Here is a 19,803-nt window from a genome sequence, read left to right as displayed (position 1 = left end):
ACTAACTGAGCTTCAGTTCTTTCCATTCCAGCAAAAACACCCCAAGCACTGCCAGAGAAGTGAGCACCCCTGAAGCTGCAAATGGAGGTGCAGAACAGAAACTCAGGCATATTAAGCAGGGAGGGACTTGAGGAGTTTGGGACAAGCAGGCAGCAAGGTGAGAGCTTTCAGGCCATTTTCCTATCCCTTAGCTTGAGCGCCTCTGTCATGTGTGGGACTGAGTCTAAAGCTCCAAGTTGACAGCAATATCCTGCATGTGTTATCAGATAGGAATGTTTCTCCTCCAAATCTAACCATCTGTATTTGTGGCTACAAATACTTTTATCTGAATTATGCTGTAAATATTTTCCCAGATTGCTTTCAAGGAATAAATAATATGAAGCACTACATCTCTGAAAAATCCAAACAAATATTGCAATTGTTTAGTAAAGGCTAAGTGCTTTTCATGAGAATATTTAAGATAAAGGAATATATGTACTTTTTGGAGCTTGAAGAAAGAGAGATAGGCTGAAAGATGCATGGAAACTGAATACTCTGTCTTTTGAATACTCTGATTTTTTCTCTTCCTATTTATAATATGATTCAGAGTTTGTTAAAGAAACTGGGAATAGCACAAAAGAGGTGTTAAGAGGTGACAGTTAAAAGGTGATAATACTAGAGACCAGTCGATTGCAGGTTTCACAGAGAAAATACTAGGAAGTTCTGCATGCCCAAAAGGTTCAACTGCAGTGTTTGAAGATCAGTCACTTACTCCAATAGTTATTCTAAATTTTCAAAATAAAAATGTCATCACAACAATCGCTTGAACAGTCTTCCGATTTTTCCTTCTCTTCCTAGATGGAGAATTTCCATCAAAACATGCAGCTTATTTAAGCCTTTGCTTTTATGCTAATTCTATATGCTAGAAAGGCAAAAACAAATATTAAGCATGTTTTTCAAAATGACACAGAAGAGACTGAGCCAAGTTAGTTAATTATCCTCGTGACCTCAGCAAAATGAGAGAGATCAATATTTGGTCTCTGTCAGGCAACATTCTCTCAAATTCTGGAATGACAAACAGCGGAAGCAGTGTTTTCTGTCTCCAATATCTTACATATCACACTGGCAGCTCTGTGAAATCAGCCTGTCATGCTATGTCACCACTAAAGGCTGGCACGCGTCACACAGCAAAGTAATTACCGGTATTAAAACTGCCTGATCTCTTACCCCTGTTGTTGTAACACAACTTTCCCATCTCCATTCTTGATGGAATTCTCTAACTTTGGGAAAGGCCTTCACAAACTCAGATGTGACACGTTTCAGCATTACCCTCCTTTTACTGAGCAGGCACACACCTGTCTCAGCACCTGTGTTCACATTATAAAACCAGATGCTTTCATGCCATGCATAATGTCATAACAAGATCCCATGTCTGGAAAAAGTTAAATAAACTCAAATAGTAAAGCACAGTAATTTCTATTTTGAGGAAATTAAACAATTAAACTGCTTACAAAAGGATGCCATAAATTCTCCATGACTTCAAATCTGTGTCAATAAGATTTTTTCATACCTAATTCAAACGTTCTCGGCTCAAAGTTAAAACTGTACAGTAAAAGTCCATGGTTTGTGCTATCAGGAAAACTGGAGGAGATTAATATTAATAACCCTCCTCTGCTTCAAAATCAATCAGTTCTCTGGCCAGAGGGGCACTAAGACATTTGGAAGAGTTCTCCAACCTACTGTTTTCATTCATTTCACCATTTTGGAGACATGAGACACGTTATTATTTTTCTGTGTGTGCATTTGCTCCACTTGTTATTTTCTTGACTTTTGAAAAATAAATAAATAAATAAATCAACATAAAATGTTCCCCAAAAGACTTGCTTACATGATTGTTTTGCCTGCTTTGGATTTAATCCTGTTTTTATGCTTTTATTACAAGATGTTACAAAGAAATTCTTTTCTTAATTGCTTAACTTGGATTTTTTTCCTGAAAAATCAATAGCTTTTTTTCCAAAGATGAGGGACCTCAGCTCAGCAATCAACAGCTATTTCTAATACAGCACGTCCTAATCATCTCTGCAGGCATCACTTACTGTGTTAAGAATTGCCTAACATTTGAAGAAGTAGGATCCTAAAGCTAAACTCAAAAATATGTACTTAGTTAATTTTGCAGATAGAAAACACAGGAAGTTCCATATGAACACAAGGAAAATCTTTACTGTGAGGGTGGCAGAGCACTGGAACAACCTGCCCAGAGAGGTTGCGGAGTCTTCCTTGCTAGAGATATCTAAAACCTATCAGGACACTTTCCTCTGTGGAACCTACTGTAGGGAACTTGCTTTAGCAGAGGGTTGGACTCAATCTCCAGAAGTCCCTTCCAGACCATACTGTCTATCTGTGAATACAAACCAGCTCCCTCTGACACAGCTGACTGACGTTAAACCTATTCTTTTACATAATGTTGAAAGCACATAAACCATCAGAACTCATTTCCTCTTTATTTCCTACAATCTAAATAAGTTAATGCATCTCTTATTTTATTTTTTTTTTCCCCATTGCCTACCATTCATATGGGGAAGAACAGAAGATAAGAGATCTGTCCAACTAAGGAATCTGCAGACAACGGACTTTGTGGCAAACCTATGCAATGTATAATTCATTTTCCAGATGATATCCTGCGAAACAGGGAGTCTGTGTGCAATAATATCCTTACGTGACTTAACATTTTATTCAACAAACTGATATTGTTATTATTCTTGGCCTACTTCCTTAAGATACTTGAAAATGTGTAATGATGATGAGTGTCTTCCCTTAAGAACTTCTGAGCACATTCCTATTTCACTGGAATTTTAAGAGAAACACAGGTGTGAAATTGTACAATCAATAGGTGTACAGAGGTTAAGCTAAGTAGGACTACTGTGGTAGAAAGATAATAAATGAAAAATGCTCACCGGTGTTGTAGGCTTGCAATAAACTCCACAAGGAGCAATCTCCAGAAAGAAATCCTTCCTCAGTAGCAGTCAGCACTTGAATGGCATCTAGGAGAGGTGGAGCAGGCTCCACCCCTTCCAGTAGCACAGGTGAATTGCATTCACCTCTGCTCCCAGGGCTGACTCATTGCTTGTCTTGAGTGGTGAATCAGAGGTTCAGGCCTGATCAACGGTTTCCATACAGAAACATATTACATTCCTACAAGTTTGCTAAATGAAGCTGAAGAGAATTTTCTATTGGGCCAAGAAGGCCAATGGTACTCCATGGAGCATGAAAAAGAGCACAGCCAGCAGGTTGAGGGAGGTGATCCTGCCCCCTCTGCTCTGTTGAGGCCACATCTGGAGTACCACGTCTAGTTCTGGACTCCAGTGTCTAGTTCAAGAAAGACAGAGAACAACTGGAGAGGGTCCAGTGGAGGGCTAGAAAGATGATTAGGAGCTCTTATGAGGAAAGGCTAAGAAACTTAGGATTGTTCAGCCTGTAGAAGGTTGAAGGGGATTTTTATCAATGCTTGTAAATATCTAATGTGCAGATGCCAAGTGGATTGGGCCAGGCTGTTAGTGGTGACCACTGACAGAAGAAGGGGCAACGGGCACAAACTGGAACATAGTAAGTTCTGTACAAAGATAAGGAAAAAAAATCTATACTTTGAGGTGACAGAGCACTGGAACAGGCTGCCCAGACAGGGGGTGGAATCTCCTTCTCGGGAGATATTCAAAACCTGCTTGATGCTTTCCTGTGCAACCTGCTAAAGGAAAACTGCTTTAGCAGAGGGTAGGACTCAATGATCTTCACAAGTCCCTTCCAACCTCTATGATTCTGTGATTCTATAAGAAAAAGTGTCTAGAAGTAGACTTCAGGAACTTTGCTTCTCACAAAACTCCTTCATATGCGATGACTGAGAGATTTCTATTTTACTTTTTTAAGACAAAAGTGTTTGGGTAGTAGTCCCAGCCCTCTGCACACCAAGTGGCTCCATGCAGGTGTCATCCAGACTGCAGGTTAACTCCACACAACAGATTGCCTCTGCCTCCTAGGAGAATACTGCTGCTGCTTCCAGCCCCAAATGATAAAGGGGAAGACCTGGAGCCCTCCTAATGTGCCAGGAACCTCAGCTCAGGAGTCATCATCTCAATGCTGTGCCCGGTGAGCAGGCCCTGCAACTAGCCCCCACTCCTCCCTAAGTGTTGGCGAGAAATTGCACAATCCATAAAGCACATCCAGTAATTTCAACACCATAGTATTTGTGTTATTTCATTATGTTGTTATGGTTCTGGATTTCATTCTGCCAGAATTCTGTTTTAACCCTTTTTTTTTTTATTGCAAGTAAAGTACTAAAAAAACCCAATTATAGCCTGTATCTATAAGGAGGAAAAAAAAACCTAAAAAAATATTAAATTGAAAAATGACCCAGCCTCTATGTCAAGATTTTTCCTGGAACCCATGGATACTAGATAGACTACAAGAGAAAATGAAAATAAATTTCAAAATATAGCTATAGTAGCTAACCAATCTGGATAGTCCTACGGAAACTTAGAAAATCAAGTTCAAGCTAAAATACAACAGCAGGAAAATCAGATTCTAATACTCTCAGAACACATATGACAGCATATCTGTTTTGACTGAAAAATTTCCCACTATTTTTTTAAATAATTGTTTACTCACGTAATAAATTTGTATGTGTACAAATTAAGTACTCTTTATCTCTTACCTCACAAATCTTATCTCTCTGATGAAAACCAATGGTACCATACTCCTTAAATACGTTGACACTGGAAATTCAGCTAGCGAAACAAATGCTTAACAATTTTATTGTTCAGTTCCTGAAAGGACTGTGGTTTTCATTAAAGCCAAAGCCAGTTACAAAAGTTACTTTTCAGACACTTCGCATAGTAACATGGACTGATATGAGGTACCTAAATGAAGTTCATGGCAAGAGTAAATCATGGCACATTTGTGTTTCTCAGTTATGAGATATTGCAACTAACTGCTACAGACCTGCAGCCCGTGGCTGCATTCAATCAATTTCTCCATGCTTCCAATTAGTGAAGATGACATATGAGTGACCATTTCTGACACTGCAAAGCTGCACATACAGGCAAGCCACAGCTTTTGTGGTTCTGAGCAGGACTGGTGCTTATTGCTAAGAAATGTAAAAGATAATCTCTTATAATAAAAAAGCACGATAATTTGGACACAATCCCTTTAAAAAAAAAAAAAAAAAAAGACCCAGTCTTATGACAAACCACTTTTGCTGTAGACTTAAGTGGACACAAAGTCAGCACATGATAAATTACTTAAGATGCAACAGCTGATCATATGCCTGGTCCAGGTAACAGCATGCTGACACTTTCTCTTGCTTTCCCTTTCATGTACTGATGTACTCACTGCGTGAACTGAACTCTTTGCACTACACAGTAATACCTTTCTTCCATTCTCAGTTTGAAGGGAAACATTCCTGACAATACAACATCAATATTTTGCAATACAGAGCGTTAATGATACTGAATGATTTTCTTAGTGTCTTTACCTTATCTCCAGATAGAATGGCCTGTCAAATGTAGCGTTAGATGTGGTTGTGAAACCCAACATTACCTCTGTCCACTGTCTAGAAATACTATTTTTTTTTCTTGCTTATTCTCATCTGAAAGGTAGATTCTATTGAAGAGTTTGAGAGTAAATACATCCAGCTGTTGTTTGAGTAATGAAAGGCTGGAAAAAAATATGCTTTTCCTACTATAAGAAAATGTTGCATTTCTCTACACAGCTCAGAATGCCTGCTCTATTAGATTTGGCATATACATTATTTTTATTCTGCAACACACATTGGTATGTGATAAAAAAAAAAAAAAGTGACAAAAATCACTTCTGATTGTACTCAGTCTCCCCAAACACACATCCAAGTGCAATGCATTTCCACTCCCTTTTGAGATTACATTCTTAGTTTCTTTTATTCTACGGGTCAGTTTCACATGAGCAGGCATCCAGGCCATTATGTGCTGATTTGTGTTGGTTTCTATCCTACCGGGTGGTAAAAGCCTCCCATTAAACGCTTAGCAACTTTTCCTTCTGCTGACCTCCAGAGGCAGGTGAGTGCTCTTAGCATCTCAAAAGAGTGAGTCTGCATCCTCAGCTTCAGACCTGGTTTCCTTTAAAGTAGTTTTCAGGACTGCCTGTTCCCTTTTTCTGCCAGAGACATCAGTGAAATAAAGCACTGAATCTCTGCCAAAAGCATAATGGGCAAAAAAGCCATGCTCAAGCTTTGTGTCAGAATAGGGATGTCCCACGCAGTCCTGCTGAGTGCATGGGGAGCTTTCGCTGTTACCTGAGAGTGAAGTATGAACTACCAACCTAAAAGCTTTTCTCTCCATAACATACCAGAAAAAAGTCCACCACAATAAGGGAGATCAGCCCCAGCCACACAGTACAAAACATGCCACATTCCTGCAGTATATGTCTGTCATTTAAAAAAAAACAAAAAAAAAACAAAAACAAACAAAAAAAAAAAAGGATAAGAGGGACAGGGATTTGTACCCTGAGACCTTGTCTGCATCCCTGCAAGCGTAGACATCAGAGTAGGGCACTCCAGCTACAAAGGGCAAACTGGAGCCAGGGAAAGGGTGGGGTGAAGAGCAGGCATGTTCAACAGTTCTTTATTTCTACAGCTGTATAGGAAATCTTAGTTGTTGGCAGACTGCCTTGGCAAGGCATACCTCGTCACCCTTTCAGTGCAGAGAGGAAAGAAAAGATAAAGGAAGCTAAGTAAGAACCCTCTGTGGATTTAGCGACCAGTCCACCTGGAGCCAGAGGAGGGATGAAATGTGGTGTCTGAGTATCTCCTTTACTGTGGCTATAGGCAAGAGATTTCTGCTCTACACTTGAATTGAGGAATAGCTGTTGGCCTAAGTGCTGGAACAGCAACATCATTAGGACTGTGAAACATACAGACAGGCTAGATGCTTCTTCTTTCTCGGCATGGGAAAGAGCTCAGCTGAAATATTCTGCCCCATTTGGACGCTGCACTCCACAGATGGAGCCAAACGGAGATAGTCTTGAGGATAGCAATGGAAACTAATCACAGGTCCAGAAAACCTGACGTAGAAGGAAAGACTGAATAAACTGGGGCTTTTTAGAGAAAAGGATTGAGAAGAGACTTGATAACAGTGCGTAGGACTGAAAAAGAAAGAAGAACAAACTGTTTTCCAGGCCTTGCATGGACAGGATGAGAAGCAATCTGCTTGAACTGCAGCACAAGAAATATGGGGGAAAGAGTTCTCTAACAAAGAAGAAAAAAAAGCAGAGGTCATTATGGGTGGTATTTAAGAAAATATCAGACAAACCTCTATGAGAAGCGACGTTAGTTTAATCAATTCTTCCTTGGTACAGGGAATGGACTTTATAACATTCGTAAGACTTTTGCTTGAGAAAATTCCAAACGAGAATTGTTGTAGGTTTTTTTTGTTTGTTTTTTAATTTAAAATAAAGAAAGAAACAAAAAAAAGGGCCTGAAGAGAGAGAGCTGCATGTGAAAAGCCTTGTATGTGTGCAAAGGAACCAGGAGACTTCTGACCACCCCTTGCTCATGTGAAACCTCACCCCTGATGACCAGCCCAAAGACAGGAATTCTTCCAGAATAGGCCACCATCCTTTTCCTGTTGGCCAGACATTGTCCTTACCCTCATTTGACTGCAGGAAGCACATTCTGGTGAGCAAGGCAGTTTAAGGAATGCAGGCATGTTAATTATTAGAGCTTCAAAAGATACAAGTTCCACTGGGCTGAATTCCAAAGCTCTGAATTAAATGAAAACTTCATCTTGATCTCCCTTAGCCCGCAGTGTGTTTTTAGTGAAAAAATATATATGAAAATACACACAGATGCTTTATCAGTGCAAAACAATAGCACAAAACATTAGAAATATAATATCATTTTTAAAGCAAAAGCTTTTGGTGGGCAGTGCTCCTTCAACAAGCTTCCTCTTCACTGCTGTTATAAAAATTTAACAAGAAAATGTCATTGTAATGTTTACACTGCTCTCCATTTAAACAGATGTAAATACATCTCCACTTCCTCTACTGCTTGTTAGGAACTCACATCTCAGTTCTCGTGCTGTAACCACTCTATGTAATGGGTGCCACTGAGATTCTGAAGGACATAAGTAAAATAATAATAAAAAAAGATAATTTCAAAGTATTTCAGAAATGAGCTCCCCTGCCTGTAGCTTCCCATATTTCTACACCGCAGTTTCTTCATGTTTCTGCTCAGTTTCTTGCAGGAGAGTACATAAAACTGTTATTCTGCTGCTTGCTTCCCTCTCTAAGAAATCCTTTGAGAGAAGCAAGAAAAACATCAGATGTGTTCTTTCTCTGGCTGCTGAAAAGCTTTTTTTTTAGACAGCAGAGTTAGGAAAGGCAGCACAAATACTTCTGCTCCTCTGCCTACTTAGGTTAAAAGAGCACAATCCTGGACAGAGATTCAGAATTTGGTCTGTCTTATCTATTGTGATAAACACGGGGTTTATATTATGATTAAGCATCAGATGGCTCATCTAATAAGATGTTAGATCAGACAATATTTAAGGAAATTTGGGTGTCTGCACAAAAGGAAGAATAATTCTCTCATGGGAGCCTGAATGCCCAGCTACCATCAACAGCTGGATACACTATAAAACAGCAGAATCTCATTCTGTACCCAAAAAAGTTGTGTGGTATTTGTTTTTTCCCCCCATTGAATAAGAGTGGAAATCATGGGAAAACTGACTCAGCTATGGGGGCACACTTTAGTTCATGCAGAGAAGAAAACTTCTCCTTGCTAGTCCATGAGTGCAAGCTGTCCGAGTGAGAGAAGGTGCAAAGCACCAGGTTTTTCTACTCTTTAGACACTCAGCTTGTTTTCTGAACTACCGCTGTTAAATAAGTGCCTTTGCTAAAGGTTAAAATCTCTGCTCTTCACTGCTAGACTGTGATGTGTCTCTTCTCAAGAGGGCTGTGGTACATCTTTAGATATGCCACAACTTACAAGTCAGAGCTCCTTAACTACTACACTTCTGTTTCTACCTTGTCGGATGGTCTGGGGCAAGTCATCACAACCTTCCGGGCCCTACCTTCCCCACATGTGAAATGGAGTTAATGAGACTTCTTTGAAGCCTTTACAAATGGATGACTGAAAAATGCTACTTATCATTCTCAGCTAATTTCTCCAGCAGTTCTTAAAATTGCTGTAGAACCCATCTCACAAAAGTTCAGCTCATTTTAAAAAAGACAAATCAGAAAAATTACAGCAGCTCTGACTCAAAAAAATCAGGTCCAAAACTAAGAATCCAATGAAAATCCTGAGTTTTTCATTTAATTGAAGTACAGACAGCTAACTCACATCCCACTTCTTACCTCACTAATGACTAACAAGAGCTCCCCAGCATCCAAACAAGGCAGGGTTTGCCGTATGCAGGGAAAAGAAAAGCTAGAGGGAAGTCTCTCTGGGATCTATGAAAAACATAGATGATATGCTTTCAACATGTTCCAAAAACATAAAGGATGAAAAACTGCCTTTCAATATAGCTAAGAGTTCAAGTACTATGAGAGCACCATTAAAATACACATCTATATTGCACCACTGAGGCAGAGCATCACAGGATACATCAGTGTTTGACTTCCCTGGTTTTAATACAGGCACTGCTATGTCCTGGCTGTGCTAGGGCTACCTCCTTACGGCTTTACTTTTGCTGTCTAAATGTATACATGAGTGCTAGAAGTACAATTTGGTGTATAGAAAAGAGATTATAAGAAAAAGTTATTTAAACAATAGCAAAGGATAATTATCCAATCAAATACAAAGTTATCTCCACAATTAAGAATGACTGTGCAATTGTAAAAACAAAAACAAAAAAATAGACCTAGTATTTATCAGCACAGGCTTTTATAGTGGGGCTGAAAAGTAAAAACCTATGCAACCTGGATTAGTCAACCAGCAGTGCTGGCTGCAGTCTTGTGGATTCACCTAAAGGAAATGGAGACAAGCACCATTTGGAAACACACTGTGCACCTGCTGTTCTGTGCACATAGCACTGTAAACCAGGAGACAAACCACCGAATCTAGCTAGGAAAGGTTTGAACCAGGTCTTTCAAGAAAGCAGAATATTCTATCTTCAGCAAAGTGGAAAATCACTGATATGCACTGCAGTACTGCATACTCAAAATGCACTAGCTATTTTTAGTAGTTTCATGTACAATTGGGGCCCGTGTGATCATTCTGCATATATTCACCTGTGTATTCAAACCAATGATTCCTTAATGAGATTTACAACACTTTAAACACTGGTAGACTTGTGAAAGATAGCTGAATTCCTCCTCTTTTTTTTCATGAAAACAGATAGATGGGTAGAGATACTATCACAGTCCTGGCTCTGAGAAAACAAGCAGTTGTGAGTTCATGATATGAGAGAAGCCTCATGGGAGTAAACCCTTATATAAACACCTCAACGATGGGAAAAGCTTTGCCTGGGGCTCACATCCTCTCAGATAGTGAAAGTCAATCATCCATGAGACAAAAAAACCATAGGAAACCAGGCTCCATTAGTTCTTCTGCCACAGAATTACTTGTTTAACAAAATGGCTATTCCAGGCATTCTGAAGAAATGCACTGTGGTGTAGGCATGTGCAAGTCTGGATGACTTTTTTTCCCCTTTTTCACTAAGTGCTTCTCTTTTTATTCAACTATACATCGCTTACCTAACTCACTATGAAATGTCCTCACTGCAGTAAATAGGAAGACAAATAAAACAGTGACCTGTGAAGCGCCCAACATGAGAGCCGAGCAAATGTTTGCACAACCAAACCGTGACACAAGTCTACTGAGAGCAACAAAGAATGAACAATTTAAACCTCTTGCCTACTTAGCCAAGAAGTGATGCCTTACTTTTTAATGAGTAAATCTTTAGCAGAAAAAACATGCCAAAAGTCAAGCTATTCGGAATTTTCCTTTCAGCAGTATATTGTGTCCTAAAATTTTCTGCAGTTGTTTTGTATACTGAAACATCTGAAACCTGATTTATCATCAGAGGGCCAGTCTTAAGAATTCAGCTGGAAAAAGAAACAACAACCCAACAAGTCTATTTTGATGCCTTACAGCTGGTCACCTCACAATTAAGGCATACAAAGTCATCAGTGATTTTATTTTTAATCATGCATGCATAACTCTATTGCTTATTGGAATTCTTACTCCATTTGGGAGAAGAGGAAAGTTAGTCACAAAACTCCCTCTTCTTGACAGTAAACTTTCTTGAAACACTAAAGCAAATTACAAAACTGTAATAGTCTACCCATCAATTTCTGGATTTAACACATATGTATACAAACACACCCTTAAAATAAACAAAACTCAAATAAAAACTCCATCACAACGCCCTGGAAATCTGCAATACATGACTGCATAAGCTTTCATAACAACATCCTAGACACTTTGACCACAGTCAAGGAATTGAATCTTTTTGGGTTCCCTAGGATTATTAGGCTGAAAAAGTAAGGCCTTCTCTCGTGGCCTGTTAGCAGCCTTTACATTGGTTTATATTTTTTCAGATCTGCATCAAGAAACAGGTTAGACATTCAAAAAAAAACACAAACAAACACAACCATCCCAAGTTCACCTCAAACCATTTGGCCAGCAACATAAATCTTATCTGGTTCTGGCTGAAAAGCCTCATTAAACGGGAGGGTGAAGGAAGCAGCAAGTCCTGTATGTTAAATGGGTATGGTATGGAATGGGTAAAGATTCACCCACTGTTCAGAACAGCAATCACTCCAAGGATTCACCACTCTCCCATGCCCGTCATTATTAAAGTTCTTCCTCATCTTTTCATCCCATTTTTATAAAGAAACTGTTGAGTGCTGCAGTCACACAGTATGGAACAAATGAATTTCTTTGGGTGAGTCCCTTCTTCATATTGTTTCTGGTTCTGGGAGGACAGCAGGAAAATAATTTCTAGCTACATCCAGACCAAAACTCAGGTGGAGTAGTATTTTCTTTACCCCTCTTAAGCCCCACTCTGACAATATTTTCTCTTCTCTGGTTTAAAGTCCTTCTTCTCTTTCTTTCTGTCTCTTTTTGAAAGTCTCTGTAATGGTTCCATTGGCACCTTAAAAACTGCTTTAATTTCCTGCCCCCCTTCCCTCAGGCCCATGACATTGGAACTGCTTTCAGCTTGTTCCCCTGCCATGGGAACTGCTTTGCATATGCATATGTTAGATGATAAATATCTCTCTTCAATGTTTACAGATCATTCATCAAGCCGACCTGTAATCACCTGACATTCACTCTTTTCTTATTTTAGTCTCTGCAGTGATTTTTACTGGTATGTTCCCTAATCAAGCATCTTTGCCTGTAAATGGCTAATTATCGCCAGACCTGTCACCAGCTAAATCCTGTGGTATCTGAGCATCATTACTGTCAGTCCCTTCACTATTTTTTAAATCATGTGACATCATATTCACTTAAGCTGATTTCATACTTTGTATCCTACATATTCCATGTTCCTCCACTGATTTCGGCCACTATGTAAAAATAAAACAGTCAGCTGTGATGAGTTCTGCCAGTGACATAAACAAGCACTGTGACTGGAATGGAAATAGCTATATGTAGGCACATATAAACTGAGAAGAGAAACAATCTGCAAGAGTCAGGCATCCTGGGAAACATGAATTAAGGGCTAAGTGCTCCAAGGCAGATATCTGATCCTGCACATTCCAGGCTATCTGGGACCTTGATCCTCCGATTCCCTCCATCCCCCTCTTGCATATCTGTAAATAACGTTTCTGAATGTGAACCACCCTGCATCTGGCACAGGACCGCATATGCCAAGCTGACTACACCCTTCCCCTGGGGCATAAGGTCATGAATCATGATAAACACAGCAGTATAGGAATTTCACACCATATAAAGTGATTGCTTACAAGTAGCAGTAGTGATTACTCCAAAAACATTTCAGAAAAAATAAGGGAAAAAAGTCAATTAGATATGCAGACACTGTAATTAGGCTGTAGCCACCACTTATCTCTTTACTCAGCAGGCTTAGTTTTCTCTTCTGCTGCTGCTTTTTCTCCAAGGAAGCTTAACCCCCTGCAATCCTACCCAGTGGACAAACAACATTTAAATTTTCTGCCCCTGCAGCACAGAACTCTAATTCAATTCCTTTCCCTGCTCCCCAGGAAGAAACAAGCCGAGTGGGTTCTTTGTGGGGTACATTCATTCTGCTTAGTAGCTTGAGACTAGTCAGACTTGGAGAGTGTCCAAACTATTCCATCTCGTAGCTCTCCCTTATGCAATTGCTCCAAGCCTAATCCTACTGAGAGCAGGCTGTCGGAAGAGATCCAGCCCTCGTGGGTCTGTGCGTCTTTCTGATGCATGGCACAGATGGCCAGCCATACAGAAACACCCCATATTTGCAAAGATGTGGAGAACAGCTTTTCACCAGCCTCCCTGTTCTGCCCAGCTCACGGGCAGACGATCTGCGTGGGAGCACACACAGCTGGAGCAGAGGACCAGCTGCTCAGTCCCAGCTCGGATGTAGGAACCATGGTATAAATTAAACACTTCTGCAGCAACCCCTGAGGTAGGCTCACCTTGTGCTTTTTTCCACTCCAGCTTAGGTGCAAGTACCACCATAACGTGGGAAATCTTGATGCCCAGTTGCAAATCACACACTTGCCTTTAAGGCCTCGTGCCCCACACAGGGAGGTGCAACTCACACCATGCTCACCCCTCTGTGCAATCAGCTGTGCAACACCAGGCACAGATTTCTACATGACAAGTACAAATCTCTTTCCCTCACTCTCAGTCTTTTGGCAGGAAAGTTTACTTACAGGCTCAGGCTTTCTACATTTAGAAAATCATCTTCAAAGCTGCAAATTGCATGCAGGGACTTTCCAGACCCTTCAGTGCTATTGGTAACAGCAACAGCAAGAGCATGTATCCTCCTCCATGTGTTCCTTTGGGCTCATCTTAAAAATACCCTGAGCACAAAAATAAGTCACGCCTGAAGGTCAGTTAAAATGAAATCTTCCAAATGGTGTTGAATGTGCCCTGATAGATGCAGCTGAGAGGACAGGCTGGGGTTTATTCTCAACACCTTTCATATCTCTCAGTACTTATGCTGATGGCAAAGAGGAGCCAAAAGCAAAAGATTCCAAGGGGGGGCACACATCACAGATCTCACTCTTCTGCGTAGAGAAAACGATACCTACAACTTTCTTTGCCATTCAGCCATAGGAAGAGTCCAGGTGCTGCTGAATTTACAGGTTCGCAGCAAAGAAGTCTGCTATGGACCAGCTGCCTCACTGGTGCCATCATCTGCAGCTGGATTATATATATAGCACATGGGAGACTGCTAGCATGCATTAATTTCAGATTTCTATTTCTTCTGACAAATAAAACCCTTTTATTGTTTTATTTCTCTAAATACATTCTGGACATTTGTATTTGTCCTGTGCAGCTGTGAGAAGCTTCCTTGACTTCATATAGAAGTTACACATCTGTTACATTTGCCATCTGCTATATTCACAGAAAAGTGTAATACATGAAAATAGAATGGAGATAGGAGCAGGCTAAATGAAGGTAGAAAATTAAAATCTTTGTTCCAGAGCAGAAGAAAGTTATTGATTTTAGTACTTGCTATTCACTAGTAAGCTTGATGACTTTATGGTTTCCAACTCTTTACCCTTTCCTGTTTAAATGTTCTCCCTTATCAGCCACTTGGAGTCTAAGGACTTTCAACACTGCTTTAATTCTGTCTTGCCCTCTTTTATGTTCTCTTGTCAAGACAGCCATTATCTACTTGTCTTTCTATCTGTGGCTTATTTGTTCTGTCAAGCCAACAACCTTCTCTTTGTCAGCTCCCCTAGGTCACATCTGGGACTTTTTCCGTATGTGTAACTACACATAAAACCAGTGACTTCAAGCCCACCTGCAGAGCCCTCTGCCTTTTAAAAGGACATACCTCACATCTCCTGTACCTGCTCAGTGAACATTACAGCAACTTGTATTTCCCCTATGTGGCAGTCCTTGGGTTGTGGTTTTCCTGGAGCAAGAAAAGTCTAGCCATGTCTAGACTGTTCAAACTAATAGGGCCTGAGAAGATTATGGTGGGCCCGGGCCATAGAACCACAGAGGGTTGGAAGGGACCTCTAAGATCATCTAGTTCCAACCCCTTGTTACAGGCAAGGATACCTCCCTCTAGACCAGGTTGCTCAAAGCCCCCTCCATCCTGCCCTTGAATGCTACAAGGAACCTTGTGGAATTGGTTGTATGGCCTCTGCCATGGTTTTGGTTTAGATCTGCCAACACTCAGCCAGGCAACACAAGGGCACATTTCAAGTTTGGGCACTGGGGGATCATTTCCAATGTTATTCGAGAGAGAAACATATTTAGCCGCACGGGTGTGAGCTGTGCCATGTCAGCATACAGTATGATAAATCCTAGCAAATGCTACTGTAAATACCAGTCCTTCCAAAGGGACTGCCTGAGATGCTTGTGTGAACTGCTTACCCCACAGGGGATCTCAGCCATGACTAAGGTCTCAACATCTGAACCTCGAAACCTGAACAGCAGCGGTGTTTTGCTATTCCTGAGGTCTTATGGGTGCTTGAGAAAGTTTCTGCTTCCTCCCGATCTCATATTACTTTCCTTGTCAAAACATTGCTACATCATGCTTTCATACCCCCAGCACAGAGATGAGCTCAGAGATTGTTCCCAACACCAGTTCTTAAATGCTCTCATCCCATGATATAAAGGAGAGTGGTTTACAAAATAGTATTTATACCCATGCCCTCATTCTGTTGCAATTTAACACCATTTTCAGAGTTGTGCTGAGATCACTGATGGTATCATGTGCAAACAGGACAGTAAATTATAAACCCATCATTCGCCTTTAAAAGGCACAAAAGCACAGACACACAGCAATCCTAAGTACATGTTTTTGTCAAGCAGCAAAAGGCAAAGCAGTTTTTAAGCTTCTGTCAAATAAATGCTGCTGTGAGAATGTCTGTGTATTTGAAATGTCTAATATTATTTCAGTTATCTTCCTCTTAAATCTCTACTTTTAAATTATTTTTCCAAATAAAGTTTGAAATATTCACAAAAGCTAATCATAATTAAGTTTGCAGAAAGACATATTTAAAAGCTGCTAAAATTAAGTTTCAACAGCCACTATATTTTCAGGAATGGTTACTTCAGTTACCAGGTTTGGATCCACCATGATAAATCTACACAGGAGTAACTTTTCCCCAGTGCACCCAACACAGAAATGTAAACAACTCAGGCTCACATGCAGAACAAGCTGTAAGGGGTAATGCAGATTTTCCATTTAGACAGTACTCTTTGCACTACCAGACCTGAAGTGAGTAGAAGAACTCTTTCACTCAGTTTCTCAGGGGAAGTTCGCAGCCTCTGCATTTATCAGATCTGAATAATTCTGCTGCTCCATTCCTGAAGTGCTGATGCAATATTTTATCTGGAACTCCAGGAGAGAAAGTCCAAAGTAAGAAAATTGTAGATTAAATTTTGGTGGGAATAAATCAGAGCATGAGAGCTTAAGACAAAAAACTCAAATGCAATTGATTTTTCTGCGTAGATACTACCTACCCATCCCCACCATTTGTTTTCACTGATGTAGAATACTGCTGTAGAAATGCCATTACAAAAGGAAGCAGCATCAGCGAGGATATCAAGTTTTCATCTGGATTTATGTCTTGGAAGGTCAACATATCTGCAGTGATCCAAACCATGTGCAAACAGCATCTGACACTAAATCCTAGTCATATTCACTGTTGTCACAGCAAGCCACTTTCACTGCCCCTCCAAGACTTTCACAAGACAGCAGTCCCTTAAGAAAAACACTTGCAATATGCAAAACAAATTACTGTAAGAAAGTATGAGAAAATGTCAGCCAATGGTCCAAGCACACAAAGGAATTATGTGGACATATCTATGATTTTTAAAAAACTAATTTGCCACCTCCTTCCAAGTTTCCTTGGCCCAGTGCTCCATGCAAGCCATCAAATTGACCACTCAGCTCAGATCTGCAGGATGGGTAGAACACACACAGTCCCAGATATGCCACCATGCGTATACACACAGGTGGTCTGTGATTTTTGCACTGAGTTAGTTGGAGTCACTCAATCAAAGTGCAAAACTCTTGGTATTATCTGACAGAGCAAAGCACTACAGGAGTATAAGAAACACAGGATGCAAAGAAAACAGGATAAGCAATGGATGAACCTCAGATGACATAAGCTTTCTCCAGGATGTTCAGAAAGCCGTGGAAATTCTAGTGACCTGTGTCAATGCTTCTGGTTAATCACTTGCCAAATGTTAGCTGTGATTCTAACTAGGAACATCTCAGAATCAGAATTATTTCTGATGACTGTTTCTGCAGTAAAACAGCATTTGCAGACTGAAGTGCATCTATTACTCTGCATCCTTTCTGGAAGGCCTGTCAGCAGTTCAGTGTTCTCAGCATTACTGCTGTTTTATTTCATTTTTATAGTTAATTTCTTAAAATAACATTAAAAAAAAAAAGAATAAGCTTGTAAATACTAAATTATACAGGACTGAATTCAAAGTTCTGGTTGAAATTGCATAGGACACTGATTTGGACTTGCCACACTTCCCTATTAGCTTTCTTAAGGTTGCTACATCAGCAAAAGTCATTCAGAAGCACAGACCAAATGCAGAACATGCTTCAGCTACAAGAACTCTGCTTAGCATGACAGTAAGGTAGTTTTGCAGTTACAGATTACAAAAATTATCTGGTTCCAGCTGCTTGTCAAGCTTACAAACTACATGCCTGTTCTCTCTTAGCAAGAGAAAATGCAGACTGACTGGAGCTGCATTCACTCTGCCTGGTTTTAGGACCACATAGAATTTACAGCCAAATTACAGGCCTCTAAAAATAGGAGGTGATAGCACTGACAATAGCAAAACCCAGGCAGTGCAAGACAGACTGCTATAAATACAGCAAATCCAAAAACTGCAGGTATGGCTGGAGCGCTCCCAAGCAGACTGAATCATGCAGACCATATGGGCTGCTAAAAGCCCTACAGTACACTGGTGTTTGCACCTACAGTTTGGTTCTTTTAATTCTGGGCTATTGCCAAGCTACGACTTACCTTCTGTCTCCAACTGCAATCTGTTACTTCTGTTTGGTCTGCTGTCTTTCTTTGGCAACGCATTAGTTTGGTCTGATTATTTACTGCTCAGTTCTGTACTCTAGGAAAGAACCGGCCTTCCTACCAGTGAGTAGTGCTCATCTTTTTTTTGTATTTCAGAAGTTGCACAGGGGCCATCATCATCCCTGGGCTGCTGCTGTCCCTTCACAGTCTTGGCTTTTGGCAAAGGTTTGTAGTGCTCTAACTCCTTAAAGTCCCTTGTCCTCTGTCTGATCCCCAAGAGTACTTAGATAAGGCAGAGGGAAAAACATTCCACTCTACTGAGTAGACCCCATCTTACTGCAAGTTATGTTTCTCACACTTTTGTTAGATACCTTCTACACTAATTGCAACCTTAAAAACCATTCCAGCATCTTCTCTACTCAGAACGTATAGAGAAATCTTAAAGAAATTCAGAAGAAAGATTACAGGGAAGGGAAGAAGGAGCATGGCTACTGGAAACTGACAAAATGAAACTGGTTGGGCAGAAACACATAAAGAGCTATAAAAAGCTGGTGAAGCTGGTGGTGCTTTTCCAGGGAACACAGGTTGCAAATCTGACAAAACTGAAAGAAGTTCACGTGAACAGGCTAACCCTATTCTAGAGTTCAGGGAAACACCAAGGTGGCTTACACAGCAATTGCATTATCACCCTTCAGGGAACAGAAAGCCGTGTGGGTTTGCAGAACCTGGAAGGGGTTCGGAGGTGGATGAAAGGACAGCACTTAAGATGGAAAGATTATACTGCTCATTTAGGGATGACAAAGAAAAAGATCTGAATTGTAGAGTTAAATTCTAAATGGGACTTGCAAAATTTAGCTGATTCACTTCAGCAGTGATGTGATGAACAGGCTAACTTTCCATCCTGAAGAATCTCATGATGTTAATACCAGTTTTCTATTGCATGGCTCTTAGTTGGTATCGTTATGTGTTAATTAAATTCATTTTTGGCCAGGAACTGCTGTAGTTGACTCAGAGGTCACTGGGGTTTAAAATAAATAGAAAAAAAGAGAAGAAAAAGGAGTATGTGACATCACTAGTGACTAAAAGGTTCTTGGTGTGTTCTGTAAAAACAGTGTGGGCAGAGTAAGCTGGAAAGAGACAAAAGACTTTCATACTTGGGTCACCTTGGAAAACAGGACTACACATAAAGCAGTTAATCATCACAGCTTTCCAAACCCAAGCCACACTGCTGTTGCAGAGACCCAGTTTAGGTCTGAATCAGTACTAGTGACTTAAAGTTGTAACCCGTCTTTTATTTACCTGGTAGGGCAGAGCCCTGACTCACTCATGTGTCTTGTCTCTACCCAGCATTCTCCTCTTGCTCAGTGAAGCCAGTCCAAATTCAAGAACTCACTTTTATTGCCTTAACCAATGAAATTCAAAGTGTAGAAGTGAGTAAAAGGGCAAATGGTATGAAGATAATAGAAACAAACAAACAAAGCCACCCATTGGACTATTTTCTTTTGTTTGAAGAAGTGCAGATACAACAAATGTTATAAGCCGTTCCTAAGAGTAAGAGTGACTCCGTTGAGAAGGCAAATCTAACTAAAAATGCTCCCAGGGTCATGAAGTTTCTATTCATATCCTGAAAACCAAACACAGTCACTAATAATGATTATTCCTTTGACAAATGTT

The 19,803-nt window shown here is 40.3% G+C and overlaps 1 long non-coding RNA gene across 4 annotated transcripts in view; it reads right to left on the bottom strand.

The window, feature by feature from the left end:
• Positions 1-19,803, bottom strand: part of LOC128081183 (uncharacterized) — a 47,816-nt gene that overhangs the window by 24,231 nt on the left and 3,782 nt on the right. Inside the window, exon 1 of one of the 4 annotated variants that reach the window (XR_008207027.1) lies at positions 13,825-13,962. The exons of 1 other annotated variant lie outside the window; for it this stretch is intronic. This is a non-coding gene — a long non-coding RNA (uncharacterized LOC128081183). 2 more of the 4 variants (XR_008207028.1, XR_008207032.1) reach the window with 2 other exon arrangements.

Source organism: Tympanuchus pallidicinctus, unplaced genomic scaffold (assembly GCF_026119805.1).
Source record: "Tympanuchus pallidicinctus isolate F22 unplaced genomic scaffold, pur_lepc_1.0 scaffold1, whole genome shotgun sequence".
NCBI lineage: Eukaryota > Metazoa > Chordata > Aves > Galliformes > Phasianidae > Tympanuchus > Tympanuchus pallidicinctus.
This window is presented reverse-complemented; position numbering and strand designations above follow the sequence as displayed.